This window comes from Schistocerca cancellata, chromosome 9, assembly GCF_023864275.1.
Source record: "Schistocerca cancellata isolate TAMUIC-IGC-003103 chromosome 9, iqSchCanc2.1, whole genome shotgun sequence".
NCBI lineage: Eukaryota > Metazoa > Arthropoda > Insecta > Orthoptera > Acrididae > Schistocerca > Schistocerca cancellata.
In genome coordinates this window covers 188,073,605-188,095,037 of record NC_064634.1, presented here as the reverse complement: position 1 = coordinate 188,095,037, position 21,433 = coordinate 188,073,605, and the positions used below count along the sequence as shown (strand labels likewise).

At 39.0% G+C, this 21,433-nt stretch overlaps 2 protein-coding genes across 4 annotated transcripts in view; one reads left to right on the top strand and one right to left on the bottom strand.

The window, feature by feature from the left end:
- Window positions 1-21,433, bottom strand: part of LOC126100255 (dynein axonemal intermediate chain 7-like) — an 844,976-nt gene that overhangs the window by 347,422 nt on the left and 476,121 nt on the right. The gene's annotated exons all lie outside the window — the stretch shown is intronic.
- Window positions 1-21,433, top strand: part of LOC126100253 (toll-like receptor 13) — a 229,344-nt gene that overhangs the window by 8,304 nt on the left and 199,607 nt on the right. For 2 of the 3 annotated variants that reach the window (XM_049910839.1, XM_049910837.1), the window contains exon 2: window positions 3,624-3,695. The exons of the other annotated variant lie outside the window; for it this stretch is intronic. The gene's annotated coding sequence lies outside the window, so the exon portion shown is untranslated. The remainder of the gene's footprint in view (window positions 1-3,623; window positions 3,696-21,433) is intronic. 3 annotated transcript variants of the gene reach the window in all.

The window sequence follows — 21,433 nt, the reverse complement described above, 5'->3', positions numbered from 1 at the left end:
CCTTGTTAGTTATAGACAGAAAAAATAGTCTTGGAGATGCAGAAATTATTACCTTTTGTATTAAAAAAAATAATTAATTTTTGAAAACATAATATAACTATATGGATAAAAATCTAATCAACAAGCAATGGCATGAGCAAATATATACAAAAGTTACCAAAATGTGCATGCTTTTGGAGTCTATGGCTCCTTCTGGCAGAACGCTTGAAGGGGAAGGAAAAGCAAAACTCACCAATTCTTTTCCTCAATGCCCCTTCCTTACTCTTCAACCCTTTTGCCAGGAGGAGCCACAGGCTCAAAAAGCTTGCACATTTCCTTAACTTTTGTTTGTGTTTGCTCTTGCCACCAGCTGGTGAGTAGATTTTTATTGATTCAGTCACACTGATGGAAAAAAATTGAACACCAAAATATAATTAATACAGAGTAACGAAATTTTGAGAAAATGTTTTTCTAAGCATTGTATTTCAGTGATTCAGATTGCATGGTCACAGGTTAATGTAAGTGTGAGATAAGGCACTACAAATGTGGAATGCTGGTATACATTAATAACTGTTTAACTGCCACAATGTTGTATGCAAGTTTACAAACATAAATGCATTGTGTTATACAGGTGCTGGATATCAATTTGTGGGATGGTATTACATGTCAGTTGCACTTGGTCAGTCAATACAGGGGTGGTTAATGCTGGTTGTGGATGACACTAAAGTTGTTGTCTGACGATGTCCCATATGTGCTGAACTGGAGACAGATCTAGTAATCAAGCAGGCCAGGGTTGCATGCTGTCCCTCTGTAGGACATGTTGGGTTATAACAGTGGTATGTGAGTGAGCATTATCCTTGTTGGGAAACACTCTCTGGAATCCTGGTCATCAATGGTAACACAACAGGTCAAATCACCAGATTAATGTACAAATATTCAGTCAGAGTGCTTGGGATAACCACAAGAGCACTCCTGCTGTCATATGAAATCACATGCTAGACCATAACTCCAAGTACGAATAGCACACAGACAAGTTGGTTCAGGCCACCAACTGTCCTCCTCCTAGCACTGGCATTGAGGCAGAATCAGCTTTCATCAGAAAACACAACATACCTCCACCCTGCCCTCTGATGAGCCCTTGCTTAACATGAGTGAAGTTACTAATGGCAGTGATTTGGGGTCAGTGGAATGCACACTACAGGGTGTCTGGCTTGGAGCTGTCCTTGAAGTATCTGATTTGTAACAGTTCATTGTGTTACTGTGATGCCAAGTGCTGCTCAGACTGCTGCTGCAATTGCAGCACAATGCACCAGAGCCATTGTCTGTAGTGCCACATGGCCATCCAGAGCTCAGTCGTCTTGCAACCATAGATTGTCATAACCACTGCTGCCAGCAATCATATACAGTGACTACATACTTGCCGATTCTTTCTGCAATATTGCTTCTTGTAGCCCTGTTACATGACCTTGTTAAAACTCGGTGAGGTATTGATAGTGGCATCTTAGTTGCCTTATAGTCTTGACTAACATCAACTCCTCTTGTCCAATCTCAAAGGTAACTAATTTCCACAACCATTATAGCATGTATTTAAAGCAAACCTGATTTGTATCCTCAGAGCGGAACTACTAGTGCCACTCTGATGCGACTGCCAAGAAATTTGAATAAACATTATCTTTGAGATGCAGAACATGCTTACCAACTTTTGTTTATGTCACGCAGCTCTGTCTTGGTGGTGTGATTTCTTTTTCCATCAGTGTATATCATCTTTTATATTGTTTGAAACAGTCAGCACATGATAGATATGGGTGCTGATGAGGTAATCACAGTGCAGCAACTGTCTGTGTCAGTGGACAGATGATGTGATAAATTCAGTGTCCTATGATATAACATTTTCTGCAACTTTCACTATTTTTAGTGTTTGAGCAAATCTGAGCACTTTCTCAAATGGCAAGTCATCCAGTTGAGACTTTCAACATGTAATTGGAATTCTGGCATTTCCTGGGAAGGCAGTCTTTTATGATGATGTCTCATGTAGGTTGACTGCATCTCAGGATGGTGTATATGAAAAGGATTTGTTGACTTATGCCTAGCATCTCAATGGTCCTTATGTAGAAGATTAGCCTGGCTGAGTAATAAACTGGCAAAACAAAAATATTGACATCCATTCACTCACTGGTCAAAATAATGGGATAATATCTGTATGTGTACTTCTGAGTTGATAGATGAAGATTCTGGCTGAGGGGAAAATTTCTACAGAAGTCAAAAGGTATCTGGACCATACTGGAAAAGGAAATATTCACAGCACAAGTGTGAGTTAAGACACAATTAGTTGGTATTATAAACGTGCAACATAGTCATTCTTGGCATTGCAGACACTATTAAATGTTGGGAATAAATGGGGAGAGGACTGATGGGCTTAAAATCAGGAACTGGACAACAGTGCATGTACCAATAGAAGTTGTTTAATATGAAGTTGTTGATGTTGCAGCTGTTGTTACCAACACTGTGCCTCTTGCTGTTCTGCTTGTTTCTGTAAAAGGTAAAGTGTTTGCTGCTTCTGCAGGTGTTGCTTCTCAAACTGTTTCTGTTGCTTCTGTGTAATTTGCAGAAATGGCTTTTTCATAATGAAAGTGCAATGAAACTGATTTCAGTTTGAAACAAAATAGCTGCCTTGCTAGGCACCAAAATCTTCATCAACAATTTGTTGTATCCTTATACAAATTGAAAGACTCAGTTTCAGAATGAAAAGTTTATTTAATCTCAATGAACATCCATGGTAAACAAGATAGGTGTTGCCTCTCAATGAACATCCATGGTAAACAAGATAGGTGTTGCCTAAGATTACAAGTTGAACAAAGACAATAATACAAACCAAGATTAGGAATGTAACTGGTTTAAACTTGGTGTTTGAAAGAAAATCAAGACTGAATAATTACAGTAATATAATTTTTAAAATATTGGCTCATAATGATCGTGATGGAAGCTAATGATAGCAGATATTGTAAAAAGGCACAAAAATCTATGTTTCAAAATATTGATGATAGTATCAGCACTTCCAGTAAGATTAGAGAAAAAAATCACAGGATTCATGAGGTTTTTGAGAAAAAGGTAAAGCTGGAATGCTAACTGACATGATCTAGCACTCAATAGGTGACTGCCATTTCATACCATACCATATATATTCACAATGATAAGAAAATAACTAATTAAAATATGGTGCATGAGGCTTGGTCTATATGCCCAGCTGGTTACTCATGAAGGACAAGATTTGTAAAAATGTGACCTTTTCCATGTAATGAAAAACCCAAGAAGTTGTTAATGATAGGTCTTAACACATATACAAAGGTTGGAAAGAAGAAATGTGAAAAACATTAACTGAAAGTGGTACAGACATTGTGGTGGATTCACATTTTCAGTGTCTGACAAGCCACTGCAGGAAACTGATGCCTCACTTTTTAATATGCAATGCATATTCAATACATTTATGAGTTGATTAGTGTCATGTTCTACCTGAATGTAAATGTTTCAAATTACTTATAGGACTCAAAATCTAAAGTTTTCTGGTTGCAGTTAGAAAAAATGAAAAATTTGGATATACTCCTAATTAAAAATGACAGAAACTTACTTAACTTTCATGCTTTTAGGATAAAAGGGCGTTATTTGAAGTTCTGCAAATAATTCACAATGGTATCATCTCATCTGGAGCAATGGTCAGAGTAAGTATTTCTGTTGAATTTGGACTGTTCAGTTAATTCATGGTCCATTCATTTAAATTCTTGCTGAAAATAAGTGCTAATGCCACCCACTACAATAGTCAGCAATTTCCCTAAGAGGTTTACACAGTTGAGTATTTCTGCACTAGAAATCTGAATCAATTTAAACTTGTCATATTTATCTGTGACTTAGACTTGTAGCCTTGTGGTTTTGGAACAGTTTTCATACTGTTAGTGATAGTCAATTGACTTTAAAGAATGGTTAAAAAACTATAACATTTACTAAAGACATAGGAATACAAACTCAGTTTTACCAGCTGCATCACAGAGGGTAGCTGAACATGTATGTATATAGCTGCTTCAAGCAAACAGCTTAAGAGCTAATCTCACACAGGCTCAATTTCACACAAACAAAAATAACATTCTAGCCCCAGAAGTAGACATTAAAGATTGTAAACTAAATGAAACTCTGGGTGCAAAATTTCATGAGGTTGTAACTGGATATTTTTTTTTGAGCCCTCAGTCCTCTGACTGGTTTGCTGCAGTGTGCCACAAATTCCTCTCCTGTGCCAACTGTTTCATCTCATAGGAGCAATTGCAACTTATGACCTTGGTTATTTGCTGGATGTATTCCAATCTCCGCCTTCCTCTACAATTTTTAACCTCTAAAGCTGTCAGTGTTTTCTGTATATTCCTTTCCTTGCTGATTCTGTGGAGAACCTCCTCAATCCTTACCTTACCAGTCCACCTAATTTTCAACATTTGTCTGTAACACCACATCTCAGATTTTTTGTTTTCTTCTGTTCCAGTTTTCTCATAGTCCCTGTTTCACTACCATGCAATTCTGTGCTCCAAACATACATTCTCAGAATTTTTTTTCTCAAATTATGGCCCATGTTTGATTCTAGTAGACTTCTCTTGGCAAAAATTGCCCTTTTTACTAATTCTATTCTGCTTTTCATGTTCTCCTTGTTTCATCCATCATGGATTATTTTTCTACCTAGGTAGCAGAATTTCTTAACTTTGCCTACTATGTGATCCCTAGTTTTGATGTCAAGTTTCTCACTGTTCTCATTTCTGTATTACAAGCTGAAATCAAAACAGATACATATAAACTTTATTGAAGAAGCTCAGTTCAGCACTTTTGGCCTTAGAAGAGTTTCTAATTGTGCTGACCTGAAGACAAAAGTACCATATTAGTTTATTTTGTTCACTCCCTGCAGACATATGGAATTTTCTTCTGGGACAGCATAGAAAATAATGCATTATTTAACAGAAGTGAGCAGTAAGAATATTGCATAAAGGATACAATCAAACATCTTGCAGAGACACTTTTAAGGAGGCACCAGGTGCACAAACGACCTCATTAAATAATTTCAGAAAAGTTCTACAAAACTGACTTAAAAGAAAGCATGCCATGCCATAGGGGAACTTTTGGATTGTGCAAAAGGAGATCTAAACTTTAAATATACATTCAACTTTTAACATACACTCATTGTATATTTGTATGCAGGTTCACATGATTTCAATGTTTTCTTTATTATTATTATATAATTATTATATAGGTATATATTACTCAATTTGTAGTCACTTTTAACATCAATAGCTGTAAAATGTTCATGATGAAATAAAAATAAAACATTAAAAACAGAGCTCATTGTCTAAATTATCTAGAGTCAAGAATAGAAAAGTTCTGTTTCTACATGGAAATTAGCAGCAGTCGTTTTAAAGCTGCATAACAGGTGGCAATGTACAGTAAACAGGACTAAAACTTTCATGGGTAGGTAACTATTTTCTCTGAAACACACCAATGCAACCAGGTAAATACTAAGCTGCAAATACGAGGTAAATGACAATTATTTAATATAACAGTTTTTCCCTTCTAATTTACTAAGCTAAATTTTGCCAAGATAAACTATGAAGCGTGTTTTTTAAGTAAGGTCCATTTTGTTGTCGACACTAGTAGTTCACATGCATACCGCAACGAGTGCATGCGTCATGTACCAGCATGCCTCAGGAACAACTGTGTTCAGTTTCAGCTCTACAGCTAACCTGTATGGTTCCATTCTGTACTTTCAAAATGTTTAAGACTATCAACTCATCCACCGTGTGTGAGGTTCGCTCAGTGATACGGTTTTTGTCAGCAAGGAACCTGTCTGCTACAGAAATTCATCAACAGTACTTGCAAAGTGTATGGTGATAGTGTTATGAGTGAAAGCAAAGTGCATAAATGGGTACGAGAATTCAAAGGTGGCCATGACTACATCCATGATGAGGACCGTTCCGGTCACCCTTCTTTGGTTACAGACGATTTGGTGACTTCAGTTGAAGTGAGGATTTGTGATAACACGCACTTCACAATAACAGGTCTCTCAAACAAATTTCCTGATGTGTCAAGACCAGTGCTCTACAACATTGCTTCTGAACACCTAAAGTTTAGGAAACTGAGCTCCCATTTGATCCTGAAACTCCTAACAGAGGACCACAAAAACCAAAGATTGTACGATGAAGTTCTTGACTCGTTATTATGAAGAAGGTGAGGGCTTCTTGAGTCAGATTGTAACTGGAGACGAAACATGGGTTTCTCATATCACGCCCGAATCAAAATAACAGGGCATGGAATGGAAGCACACACACTGTAAAGGTGAAGGCCAAACAGACTCTGCCCCAGTGCAAAATCATGGTGTCAGTGTTCTGGGATAGGCATGGTGTTTTGTTGGTCGACTACCTGCAGTGAGGAACCACTATCAATGCAGAAGCATACTGCCCAACTCTGAGAAAGCTACACAGAGTGATTCAAAACAAAAGAAGTGGCATGCTGACAAAGGGAATTGTCCTTCTCCATGACATTGCAAGACCTCACACTGCTGGTCAGACCCGTGATTTATGGAGAGTTTTGGCTGGGAAGTTTTAGACCACCCACCCTACAGTCCTGATCTTGTACCAAGCAATTACCATCTGTTCTTCTACCTCAAACAACACCTCAGTAACCATTACAATGATGACAACAACATGAAAACAGCAGTGAACTCTTCGTTATCACAGCAGGCGGCAAGTTTTTATGAAGAGGGTATTTTAAAATTGGTTGAGAGGTATTATATGTATTTGAACAAACTTGGCAACTATGTTGAAAAATAGAGTGAAGTATATACTTTATGAAAATAAATTTACTTTTTTGAAATAACCTTTCATTGTGTACCTATGTTCAAACGGACCTTACTTAACGAACACTCCTCATAAATAATATTAATCTGTAGAGTGATAATTTTTTGTTAATGCAAGTTACAGATTAAGTTTCTATAAGTCACTGGTTTTTGTTGATATTCCTCAGCAGTAGAAGTTCTCTTTCTTAATGGGATCTACAAACATGATTAATTAATTAATGAACTTTTCACAGTTGGCTGTGAGGTATACCATGAGATATCATTCTTAGAACCCTGTGAACATTAACTTTCGGTACCTTACTTTCAGCTTGCAGACATATTTTCAATATGGCTTCATACCTTCAGCAGCTGAATCTCTTTCATGTTATGTCAACCTTTACGACCAAGAAATGATTTGATCCAATTTTTTGCATAGAATGTTGTTAGTGAAATGTTCAGTGATAATTAGTATGAAATTTTGAACTTTCAACACTATCCTCCACTATCAGTACAATAAGGGAATGTGCCAGGTTGAATACAAATAGTGAGAGGATTAAAGGTAACTATTTACCATATAGCTGAGGCACCGAATACACACTCATAAAAAAGACTGAAAATGATGCTGAGTTTTCAGACAATGTCCTTCTTCAGAGTGAAATCAGCACATGTGCACACACACACACACACACACACACACACACACACACACACACACAGAGAGAGAGAGAGAGAGAGAGAGAGAGAGAGAGAGAGAGAGAGATAGCAACACTGTCATGATTGCTCACATTGTCCCCTCACTCCAGTTTGGACTTTTAGATTTGTATGGTCGCCAAGCTAAGGACATGTTTAGGGGTCAGTTAGAAATTTTAGTAGGTGCTGATCTGTGTGCATTGTATTTTGTACAACCTGCAGCAACAGAAGAAAATATGTAGGTTGGAAATTACATAGTGGCAACACTGCTGTGGAGACACTATGCAATGGAATCTACTATTGTTGCCGATAGCACACATTGTTGACATACCTACCTTACCTCCAAGCAAATGGTCTCGCCCGTCCCACATCACCAGTGTGCACACAATCGAGGGAAACGCAGTCACTTGTGAGCAAGAGGTCTAATGTAACAGTGTCAATATGTCTTCAAAACAGGAACAATGGAGTTGGATCAAGATTGAATGAGCCAGAGGTCATACAGCATGACAGTGTTACCAAGGTCTTCAAGAGGTGTGTGGGGAACTGGCACTGCCATACAGAACAGTGGCATACTGGGGAAAAGCCTTCAATGAAGGTGGCAAACTGTGGCAGACATGCATCAGGCAGGTTGTCCTAGCATCTCTGAAGAAGACATGCATGCTGTTACCTTGTTAGTGGACAGTGATTGATGCCATATGATTTGTGAGCTCATCCACAAAACCAGATTAGCGCATATTACTGTGCTTTGCATCCTGAAGGAACACCTGGCCATGCGAAATATTGCATCCACATGACTCGACGGAAATGCAGAAATGGATGTGTTACAATGCTGCTCAGATGCAGTGCGAGCGCTATGAGCACGAAGGAGAGGATTTCTTATGCCATATCATAACACTGGACGAGACATGGGCCACACCATACAAGCCAAAACCGAAATGCCAATCCAATGAATGGCGTCATTATGGGTCACCGAGGAAGTTGAAAGTGTGTCAGAGCCCCAGTATGGTGAAACTTATGGTGATTCTTGTGTACGACTGTGATGATGTTATCCTAATGCATTACATTCGCCCACGGCAGACCGTCAATACACAGCATTACTGTTCATTTTTGTAGCATGACCTGTGACCAGCTTTGCGAAAGAAGCTGCGACACTTTCTGGACAACCCACCCATCATGGTAGTGGCTACTGGGTGGGGGTAAGTAGGAGACTGGGACGGGGAGGGGGAGGGATAGTATGGTGGGAGTGGCGGACAGTGAAATGTTGTAGTTTAGATGGAGGATAGGAGAAAAGGTGCGGAGGGGTACGTAGCGGAAAGGAGAGAAATACAAATATGAGAAATTAAAAGACTGGGTGTGATGGTGAAATGATGGCTGTGTAGTGCTGGAATGAGAACAGGGAGGGAGTTGGATGGGTGAGGACAGAGACTAATGAGGGTTGAGGCCAGGAGTGTTACGGGAACATAGGAAGTATTGCAGGGAAAGTTCCTACCTGCGCAATTCAGAAAATCTGGTGTTGATGGGAAGGATCCATATGATACAGACTCTGAAGGAGTCATTGAGATGAGGGGTATCATGTTTGGCAGCGTGTTCAGCTACAGGATGGTCCAACTTGTTTTTTGGCCACAGTTTGTCAGTGGCCATTCATGGTTGCAGCTTAGCTTGTAGATCACATGACTGGTTTCACAGGTAGCCCTGCCTTTGATGGGATAGGTGATGTTTGTGACCGTATTCGAGTAGGTGGTGATAGGAGGATGTATGGGACAGGTCTTGCAGCTAGGTCTATTACAGGGGTATGAGCCATGAGGTAAGGGATTGGGAGCAGGTGTTGTGTAAGGATGGATGAGTATATTGTGTAGGTTCGGTGGACAGCGGAATACCACAGTAGGAGGGGTGGGAAGGATAGTGGGTAGGACATTTCTCATTTCAGGGCACAATGAGAGATAATCAAAGATGGGAGGATAATTACGGTCAGTGAAGGCTTCAGTGAGACCCTCGGTATATTTAGAGAGGGACTGTTCATCACTACAGATGTGACAACCATGGGTAGCTAGGCTGTTCGGAAGGGACTTCTTGGTATGAAATGGGTGGCAGCTGCCGTTTCGTACCAAGAACTCATACAGCCTAGCTACCCATGGTCATTGCATCTGTAGTGATGAGCAGTCCCTCTCTAAATATACTGAGGGTCTCACTAAAGGCTTCACTGACCGTAATTGTCCTCCCATCCTTGTACAAAAACAAATCTCCTGTGACTTATCTTTCCAGTCTCCCACCACCTCCCAAAGTCCCACAGTCCAGCCACAGAGGAGCATTCTCCTTGTAACTCAGTACCATCCAGGACTGGAGCAACTGAATTACATTCTCTGCCAGGGTTTTGATTACCTCTCGTCATGCACTGAAATGAGAAATGTCCTACCCACTATCCTTCCCACCCCTCCTACCGTGGTATTCTGCCATCCACCAAACCTACACAATATACTCACCCATCCTTACACAACCCTTGCTCCCAATCCCTTATCTCATGGCTCATACCCCTGCAATAGACCTAGATGCGAGACCTTTCCCATACATCATCCTGCTACCACCTACACCAGTCCGGTCTCTATCATTACCTATCACATCAAAGGCAGGGCTACCTGTGAAACCAGTCATGTGATCTACAAGCTAAGCTGCAACCACTGTGCTGCATTCTATGTAGGCATGACAACCAGCAAGCCGTCTATCCGCATGAATGGCCACCGACAAACTGTGGCCAAAAAGCAAGTGGACCATCCTGTAGCTGAACACGCTGCCATACATGATACCCATCATCTCAATGGCTGCTTCACAGCCTGTGCCACATGTATCCTTCCCACCAACACCAGATTTTCTGAATTGCGCAGGTGGGAACTTTCCCTGCAATACATCCTATGTTCCTGTAACTCTCCTGGCCTCAAACTTCGTTAGTCACTGTCCTCACCCATCCAGCCCCCTTCCTGTTACCATTCCAGCAGTACACAGCTGTCATTTCACTGCCACACCCAGTCTTTTAATTTCTTTTATTTTTATTTCTCTCCTTTCCGCTACTTACCCCCCTCCCCCCCTCCTCCGCACCTTCTCTCCTACCCTCTGTCCAAACTGCAACACTTCACTGTGCACCACTCCCACCATACTATCCCTCCTCCTCCCCGCCCCAGCCTCCTCCTTACCCCCACCCAGTCGCCACTCCCATCATATACTGGTGATGCTGCTTGGAGTGTAGTTTCAGCTCTCTGAGACTGCAGACATGTGTGCAATTTGCACTTGCATGAGTGTGTGTGTGTATGTGTGTCTTCTGCTGACAAAGGCCTTAATGGCCAAAAGCCATGACTGGGTGAATCTTTTTATATTGCCTATCGTTACTCAGCATCTCTACTATATCATTTTGTATTGGTTGTGAATAGCTAGTTGCCACTATTTAAGTTCCAACCCTCATAGTTTGGAGTTTGTAGGAATTTGTGATTATGTTTATTAAGGTCCTGGATGAAACATCAGCAGTCAGTATTTTTTAGTGACTACACTCATTTTGTCTGTGAAAAAATTCATATTCCATGGGAATGAATTACATATTTCTTTTGCAAAAATGAGAAACAAGACTTCTATTCAGTTCCAGCTGAATATCTTATAGGAATAGATTAAAGAACTTACACAGTCTGTAGAGTTGAACTCTAGCACATTAATTCTTTATTGGTATTAATCAGTTGTAATCATTAAAATTCACTAATAATTATAATTAATTTAAGAAGAACATGAGTACACAAAATGCCAGTGTAAGATATAAAATTAATTTTTATGTAAGCTTAGTACATACATGTTCATTTTAGAGTTGAATTCCACACTTCAGTGGAAAAGTTACTCATCACAAACCAGAGAGGAAATATGGAATGAAGAAGATTATCATCCTTTTCTTTCATCTATTCATACATTGCAGTTTCTAAATACCATCACACATTAGAGCCATGATGGGTATGGAATAAGTCAAATTACAAGTTGCTGGCAGATTAAAAGCTGTGTACCAGACTTATACAAAATGATGGGGATGAGAAACGGTATTTGGTTATGAAAATGGCAATACTGAATTAGTATCCAAGAAAGAGTATGCCTAAGACCACAAACAGAAAAAAAGATCCCTACATAATGCACTTGAATATAAACGGTCTGAGTGCTGACTTTTCAAACAACAGACATAAAGTGGACGAATTACAAATTATTCTATCTGAATATATATTTGCCTCAATGAACATTGGCTTCCATCTGATAACATTAAAATTCTTAATAAAATTGAAAATTTCGAATTAGTCAATAGCTTTTGTAGATGAGAGAAACCACATGGAGGCTCTTGCACATGTACTCATTCTGATATAAAATGTAAAATAAGAAATATTTTAATCCTTTGAATGTAGAGTGTGTATTTAAAAGCTGCTGTATCGAGTTGAGGGACCTAAATGTCAAAGTTGTTTCTGTTTATAGAGTACAAGAGAAAGCTACAATTGAAGCTTTTCTGGTGAAATTTCATTGCTTGCTCAAAAAATCAGGAAATAAAAAATAAAAAAGATATTAATAGCTGCTGACTTCAATATGAATATCATAGTTGAAAGCAGTGATGTGTCCAAATTCACTGACTTAATAAAAACTTTTGCTTCAAAATAAACTTCATACAACAAACTAGACTAAATACACGGTCAGCTACCTGTATTGATAATATTCTAAGAAATTATGTATTTGAAGAATTTTATGAATTTTGCTTGGATTTAGGAATCTCTTACCACTCTGCATTATTCATTGGACCACCAAAAATTAAGAAAGAAATTTCATGTAATAAAAGCCATATGAAAAGGCACTTCAGTGAAAAAATCCAATTACATTTAGAAAAAGTTAAGAGAGGTTGAATGGCCTTCCAACAGCTTTATTTCAAGTAATAATAGCTTTAACAATTTTTAAGTAGCCTTCTAGTAATATTTAATGAAACTTTTCCACTTAGAATGACATGCAACAAAACAACTAATGGATAACCCAGGGTATAAAAATTTCTAGTGCCAGGAAGAGGAAACTCCACAATGAACTGAAATATAATAAAAACAGACGTTTTACTGTGTATGTTCATCATTATAAAGCTATTAAAAGTCGAGAAGACAGTTAAACAAATGGTAAACAAGAAGTTCATTGTACAACATAAAAGTAAAACAAAAGCAGTGTGGTCTGTTGTCAAATCAGAGTTATGTGTTAGAGTTAGAAGTAATGAAATATCTAGGATTAAAGTAGATGATAGCTTTATTGTAAAGCAGGCTCAAATATCAGAGTGTTTAAATGAATTCTTCATAAATGTGGCAAAGTCAGACGTTGATGCAGCAGAGTATCAGAGTAAAGTAAATCCCTTTGGAATCCACCAAGAAGCTGAGTATATTATGGATTTTAAAAAAGTCACAATAAAGAATGTGGAAAACATTATATTATCATTAAAAAATAAAAAAACTCTGCTGTATGGGATGGGACACCCACTAACGTGATTAAAGCAGCGTGTGGTATAATAGCACCTCCCTAAATAAAATATTCAACCAGTGTTTTGAACAGGGATGCTTTCCCAATGTTTTGAAGTATGTTGAAGACAGACACCTGTTCAAAAAAGGGTTGAGGGAAGACATGGGAAACTATTGGCCTATTTTTATACTTCCAGGCCTGTCAATTATAAAGATTACTTCTTGGTTACTTGATATGTGTATATTACAAGAAGAACAGCTGCTCTGAAAAAAGTCAGAGCTGCTATTATCTAATATTTTGAACAACATATTTACTTTTCACAGTCTACTATTAGTTTTCTGTACTGTGAAAAATTCCTAGATCTATTTAATACCACCATTAAATTTATGTGGAATTTACATGCAAGAGTCCAAATATTCTGATAAAATGTAGAATTGGTAATGATGTATTCTTTTACTTTCTTTTTGAATATCTGGGAATTTTCAAAATCCTGCCTGATGTCTACCAGAACTTGTTACTGAGCTTTGTAACAATGTATCAAACTCCAGTCTGAGCCCTAGACACAAATGCGATATGTTTGGTTATCAGCTTTACACAATATTTATAGCACAGATATGAAGGTTAAATACATTTTTATCTTAGCTGCATTGTCCTAGATTGTACACTTTTGAATGAAAGTGTTGCTAGTAATCATGTCTGTCAACATAATGAGAGATTATTTCTAAGTGAAAACCAGGGAAAATTGAGGTATTTGGTTAACTTATCCATGGGCGCCAGTTTACTATCGATCTGGATACTTAGGAACTTCATACATGGACCTTCATCAAGTGTATACCCATTGATCTCTACCTCTGGTACCTGTAAGTATCATTATTTGCTAAAAAAATTCAACAGCCTAGAATGCATCAGTAGTTCTTTATTGAAAACAAAAGACCTTCATTTTATGTTGGACCCCATGCCAAATTGTCAGGTGGATAAAAACCAGCACATTATAAAATATTTGTCATAACTAAAATATTTAAAAACATACAGCACATGTTACATGACAAATACTCAGTACACAATAGCACAAGATGTCCAATTTATGTAAACAGATGTGCTACTGTGTACTGTGTTTTTGTCATACAAGCATCTTGAGTGATATACATATGCACATGGTCATTCGTACAAGATAATTTATGTAGCTGATTTTTATCCACATGACCACTTGGCAGGAGGTGTGTTTCACAACAAAAAGAGTTTTGAGACCTGAAGATGACAATGAAGTCTGATGAAACCGGTTGTCTTAAATAAACATTTGTGTTATCTAGACTTCTGAATGTTTTTAGCGAGTAAAACAGATTACTCCTTCAATATTCTCATAATGAGAAAATTCAGTATGATTATTTGTTTGGAACTGCATAATACATTTTTTTGTAAGATTAACTATGAATTGTGAACCAGCTGTGAGCCTGTTCTGTTTTTCTCCTGGCTGTGCCTAGTGTGGACTGTTTAGTTCCTACACTGAAATACTGTTCTTGTATCATCAACAAGAGGTACATGTTTTGAAGAAACCTCAAACATCTCACACAACCATTTATGTATGGCGAGGACAGGATCGGAGCAAGCACTAAATCTTGTGGGCCACCATATTTCATGTTACATCATTTTTATATTACTCTTATTCCTATTTTTTCATTTGCTAATAAGATCCTCTGTTTTTGTTGCTAAAATAAGGCTCCATCCACATGGGAGGGTTGCCTTTAACACCATAAAATTTGAGTTTCCCTGTTAGAATTTTATGATTGATAAAGTTGAAGGTATTGGCAGCCAAATCAATGCAAAATTTTGTACTTTGGTTAAAATACCAACATTGTAGCCAGATGTGTCACTGGATTTTAGTAACCAAGTAAGGTTTGTGATCTCTAACTACTGATCTGGCAAAACTGCTGTCTGATAGTGGATTATGCAATACCTATCTAAGTAAATCTAGAGGGTCTGCCTTTGATGGACTATTTCCTGTCCCTGTGCTTTCAGCAACTGTCAGGAACAACTTGTTGAATTTAGTGGTCAATGATTTGAATTTAATATCATTGTTTTTCTGCTAATTTTGTCAGGGAATTGAGTATTAACCAAGTTTACTTATTTCATTCTCCATGTTGTCCCTGTCTTTTGCTTAGAATGTTTAGTTGTTTGGACATAGTGCAAAGCTCTTGCCTTTTTGATGTAAGAGTGGAGAATTTTAAATACAGCTTATAGAGCATCTTCAAGTCTTGATTAGTGCTAGTCTGCTGCAATAAATAAGGCTCTCTCTTCCTAACGAAAGATATGTGGATATTAGATGTTAACAACTCTTTCACTCAGCTTTCACAATAATTGTCTCTGACTCATTGTAAAGGGAATAGTTAAATTTTTCATATGTCATGTGTCCTAAGTGACTTCTTCCCATTTTTGATCCTATAAATTCTCCCTGAATAGTGTAATTGACTCAGCACTTACAGTTCTTTGAAACTGTACTTTTCTTTTCTTAGGTTAACCTGATTGATGGGAATAATTTATTGCTGCCTTTTGACTATCAGGGCCAGACAACCCAATTATTATGTGACTCATATCTGTTCCATGAAAGACAGATTTAGAAACAAATTATCGGCTGTTGTTGCACTATGTCTTTCTACTCTTGTTGAGACTGTTACTGTAAGGATAAAACCAAAGCAGGGCATCAGTAACTGTAAGTGCCCTCGATCAGAGCTCTCCAAGATGATATAAATAGTGAAATCTTGACATATAATCATCTCCAAATTGTTTCTATTAGGTCTTACTATTACCCTTTTCAATTGATTAATAAAATTTTAAAACATTTTGAGTTGTAGTTAGTAGACTGTCAGAACTGTGGTCTGGCATATTTCCAAATCTGTTGCTGAAGTACATTACTCAATGAGCTTTTCAACACTGTAATCATTGATGTCTATGGACTGGGACTTTATTCTAGTAATTTCCTCATATTATGTCTACACTAAAGTGATGCGAACTTTAGTAGATGCACCCAGATAAATACAATTACTTTGGCTTCCAAATGATATTCTGTTATGCAAAGCACATGTGTGGAAATACCTTCAGATTTTCAGTTTCTTTTAGTGATATCAGAAGCTTATTTTTCTTCTTTAACAAGGTTCTTGTGTTTTCACCAAAAAGTCTGAATGTTTTATAACTATTATTCAATGAGCTGTCCAAGCTGCCATTTTTTATTTCTTCACAGGTTGTTGCAGCTATGTCTGTAGTTTTGAGATGGATCTGTCTTTTGAAAACATTTATTGTAACAAAAAATGCCTAGTGAAAATACTGAAAACTATATGGATTGAATAAATAGTGCTCTGGTTACATTGAATGTTTCTAGAAATTAGATGTGGAAATAACCTCACATTTGTAACATTCACATGCAGTCCATGCAATGTGTTTTGTGGGCATGTGATATCTGTTTTCATCAGTAAATATGGATATACATTCCTAGATATAGCAATTGTTCATCTACAACATATGAATAACATATGAAACACTGTTCTACTTCTTTTTCTTTTCTGGAGAATTTTGTTTTTACGACTGCTTTAGGTAACATTCAACAATTTTGGCACCCATCATGTACAAATATTTCTTAATCATCCAAAACAACATTGCACACCATGGATACAAACTGTTAGTGCATATCAATGGTGGAATGTTGTGTATGTTTTCAGGGGAGTCTCAATATTGTTAAAATGATTATTTTCTATTTACAATCTTCTAAGAACACCGCCTATGCCATAAAGGGCTGTGCTGTGCAGAAGTAAAATATACTGGTACTATGAGCATTGTAACCCTATACAGCGAGTGCACATAATTAAACAGTGTGCACCTTCACAGCCAATCTAAAGAGGTTGCCTCACTCCACACAGATGACACATTAAGTACTGTGCCATGTGCAAACAGCTGTTTATAAGGTGGCATGCTGGGCCCTTGTCTGCTCTAATGTTTTTGTGAACTCTTCACTGTTAAACTGTGCATTTATGTAACCCATCATTTCATGTGCTTGTTCTAATTAAGTCACATAGTGCTCAGAGCTATTTGAACCATTTTGTATTTGCCTTTATGTGGAAGTAAATTGAAAGTTGGTTGATAGAAACTCTAATATTGTGTTCGTGCAACATAACAATTATTTTGGTGATGAGTATGGTATTCTACTCCATGTGTTTCATTTCTTGGTTTGTTACGGCTGACATGTCAATGGAAGAAATTCTTTGATTCATCGCTGAAAAGCTGTGAGCTTTCATCAGCCAGCAGCAGGCCCTCTCTGTGGCACTAAACAATTTGGCAGCTTAGTTGATGCACCAGGGATCACATGATGATACTGAGGAGGATTGGGATGATGAAAAATCGTCTTTGGCAACATTTCCAAGCTTTTGGTTTTTGCTCACCCCAGTATGATGTCCTTGTGTTCATTAACTTTTGTGTCAGCTATCTCCACTGCAGGTACCTGTTAGTCTCTCTTTTGATGAAATGTGGCAGTTGCTCTCTAATTAGCATTCTAAAAATACTCATATTGTTGATGCTTGCATGGGGTTCTACCACAACAGTCATACACAACGTGGGCAATGGAACTTCATGGACTTAGCTGTCATTGACAGTTTGTTACTGAAGCTCACTGAACTTGCTGATTTTATGGTTCATGGTGCTATAATACGCTTGGCCCCTGACATCGAAGTTCATGAATATGCTTTACAATGTGAAAATCCCTCTCTCACAGAAGTTTTGAACATTTCCCATTCTTCTTAAGTATCTAGGGAAGCAGGAAATCAGATAGAAGCTTGGTGTAAAGTAATGACTGTTACATCTCCTTCTCAGCCACTGCCAATTAGCTTGTGGGGAGATGATGTCGCTGCTGTGCAGTTGTGGTCTCCATATTTCATGGGGCACTGCCGTGTCAAGTAGATGCAGCAATGACTATCACAACAGCAGAAGCCTGCCCCTCTCCCATCTTGCCATCATTGCTATGTTCAAATGAGTGGGCTGCATGACCAAAGCGTTGGGCAATGTGCAATTGTAACGGGAAGGGCTCATATTGTATCTGTGTGCATCTCTCAGTCTCTTGCATCAGACATTAACATGGATGTAACAGTGTTTCTCAAATGATGGTAGCCCCAAAAAATCTTTATATTGATGTATGTGTAGGGACAAGATGCTACAAATGCAAATAGACAAGAGTGTGGCAGTAACTTTGTTAAATTCTCAAACTTTTATGGATCTCAGGTCATTGGCATTGTCCCCTGTCTCTTCTTAGTTGGTGAGTTACAACAAACAACACATACCCATGTTGGGAAAGTTTTCTACTCCCATTTTGAATAAAACAATTGTTTGACCTTTGGCCTCTCTAGTGGTAGATATGCCAACACTAAAAACTAACTTGGGTTAGACACCTTCAAAATTTTTTGATTCTCTGTTTCTGACGAAGTGCATCTGTTAATGGAAGTAGTTTTGTACCAACAACTGGGCACACTACACTTGGAATTTTCATCACTGTCTGGACAGTTTAGGCTGAGCTACTAATTTCAAGGCTTACATCACAATGAAACTTTTGGCATGCCCCCATTTTCTTTGAACCCACCCCATCCCCATTGCCTTACAGAAGCAAGTCAAAGTGGAGCTTGATCGAGTTACATTCTTGGGTGTTGTCATGCCTGTTTCCTCAAGTGAGAGGTCTACTCAGTTGGTAATTGTCAGAAAACGTGTAGTGATTTTAAAAAGTCTTCAAATTCCCAGGCTACTATTGATACCTAGCCCTTACCCCAGGAGGATGAACTCTTAGCTTGGCTTTCCAGGGGAGGGGCCAATATTCCTCCAGAATAGACATGTCTAAAGCCTATTTGCAACTGCCTCTGGATAATGATTCTAAACATATCCTCATAGTTAATATCCTATTTGAGTAATGCCAACACCAGCATGTGCCATTCAGCATAGCTAGTGCCTCTGCTATTCTCCAATGATTTTTGTAGCAACTCATGGCCTCCCTGCTGGGGTGCATTAACTACCTGGATGATATTGTGGTCTCCAGTTCCTCTACAGATGAGCGCTTTCAGAACCTTTGTGGCTTGTTCATGGTGCTTTAGGCTGCCAGGTTGAAATGTAACTTGGACAAATTGCAATTTTTTTCAGCCATCTATCATCTGTCTCACTTTTGAAGTCTTGCAAGGTGGCTTCAAGCCTTTACACTAGCATGTCAAAACCACTGTAGCTTTGCCACTGCTTACAGAAGTCAAAGAGTTGCAGGACTTTTTCAGAAAGATTGTGTACTACCATAAATTTCTTTCTGATGTGGCCACAGTGATTCAGCTTCTTTAAGCTCTCTTTTATAAGGGTGTTTGTTACTTTTCTCTGGTCGCCCCACCAGCAAGTGTGCTTTTCTTCTGTCAAAGTCAATATTACATTTGACACCTTACTTAGTTATCTTCCAATTGTTTTGACCATGGGTGCTTCCCAGTATGGCCTTGGAGCTGTTCTTGCACACAAATATGAGGATGATTCCAAATGCCCTATTGTGTGTGCTTCCAAACCCGTGAATCAGGCACAACTGTGCTACTCACACATTGAACAAGAAGTCCTCGCTATTGTGTACACTCTCAAAAAATTTGATGTTTTCCTCTGTGGTTCTAAATTTTATTTGATTACTGATCATAAGTATCTGGTTTCTCTTTTCCATCCTACAACATCTCTTCTGGCAAAGTGGCCCATCACCTGCAAAGTTGGGCTCTGTTTTTGTCATCCTATAACTATGAGATTCACTGCTGCCCCACAGCATAAGGTGCTAATGTTGATGAGCTTACTCAATTGCTGATTAGCCCTGATCCAGTATTTAATCAGGATGAATTGTTGTGTTTCTATTTGACGTTAAAGACCAAAACACTGTGGATGGTTTTTCCATCACCAGTTCTTGAATTTTGCTAGCTGTCATGGCTGATCCTGTCTTGAGTTAGGTTTTTCACTTCATCCATCACAACTGGCTAGCTAAACTACAAAGCTGGATGTTAGATCCTTTGCACAATTAGTATGCTCTCTATCATCATCTCCCAGCATTGTGATCCCATCCATGTTGCATCCGGACACCATGTGCCTTCTCCACCTGGACCATTGGAGTATTTATCATACAAAATTGCCAGCCCACTGACACATGTTTTAGCCAGGCATTGACAATGAAATCACACAAGTTGTGTCAGCCTGCCTGCAGTGTGCTTCTCAGCAGGTAGCACCACACGCCTGTCTTTCCATGGAGCCGGCCCTCCAGTGCCCCTTGTAATGTATTCAAGCTGATTTTGCGGGTTGCTTTCTTAACTCCTTTTGGCTTGTAGTAGTTGATGCTTTCTAGCAATATCCTTATGTGGTTTGTTGCCTATCCACATCCATGGGGACTATGGTCACAGCCCTCGGAAAGGTTTTTCCTGGGAAGAATTACATACAATACACACTTTTAACAGACAATGGACCGCAATTTGTGCCTTGGGATTTTGGAGATTTTTGTGTGAAGAGTGCCATTCAACATATTATGGCCCCTCACCCAACAGCAAGGGCTTCTTTTTCAATCTGGATGTAGCACTGTTATGCCTGATTCACGGGTTTGGAAACATACACAATATGGCTTTCAGAATCATCCTCACATTTGTGTGCAAGAACAACTCCCAGGCCATACTGGGAAGCACCCATGGTCATATGGTGAGGTGGAGCAGGTGGTCTATACTTCCAAATCATGCAGTCTTCTTCTGAGGCAGCCCTTGATAGATTCTTGAGCTCCCAGCAGTTCACTCCAGTTGACAACCGTAGCCAAGTGGAGCTGCTTCAGAGCTGCTAGCCCGTATGCTGCTTCATATGCTCTGGCTGATTCGCAGCCACCTGATGGCACCCATCTCACAACAGTTCTGTCTGGACCCCGCCATCTGGGTCCACGAGTTTGGACAGTGTCCAAATTGGATACTGGCCACTAACTCTCTATCATGTGACCTCTGATGGCTTTGTGTCTCGACACTATGACCAGCTCTGCCCACATGTGACTGACCACAGACCCCTGTGACTGTCTCCGCCATCCACACTGACTCCAGCACCCCCTCAGGCTCCTTTACTGTCTTCACCATCGATGCCACTACTGCTGGGTAGAGTAGTTATCACTGGACCACCTCCATCTCCATGGCCTCTGCTGCTGCTTTTGTCTTCTCTGCCACCTCTGCTGATGAATGCCTGGCAAGATGTGGACATGGGTGCAGCACCTCCATCACTGGTGCTCTCTTACATTCTGTCACAGGGAAGTGGCCACTGTGCCTGTCCATGCCTGCACCATTTCAGACCATGTTCTCCTGTGACAGCATGACACCTGCTCCAGTAATTGTTCCCTTCTGATGAAGACATGAACATCTCCAGTGT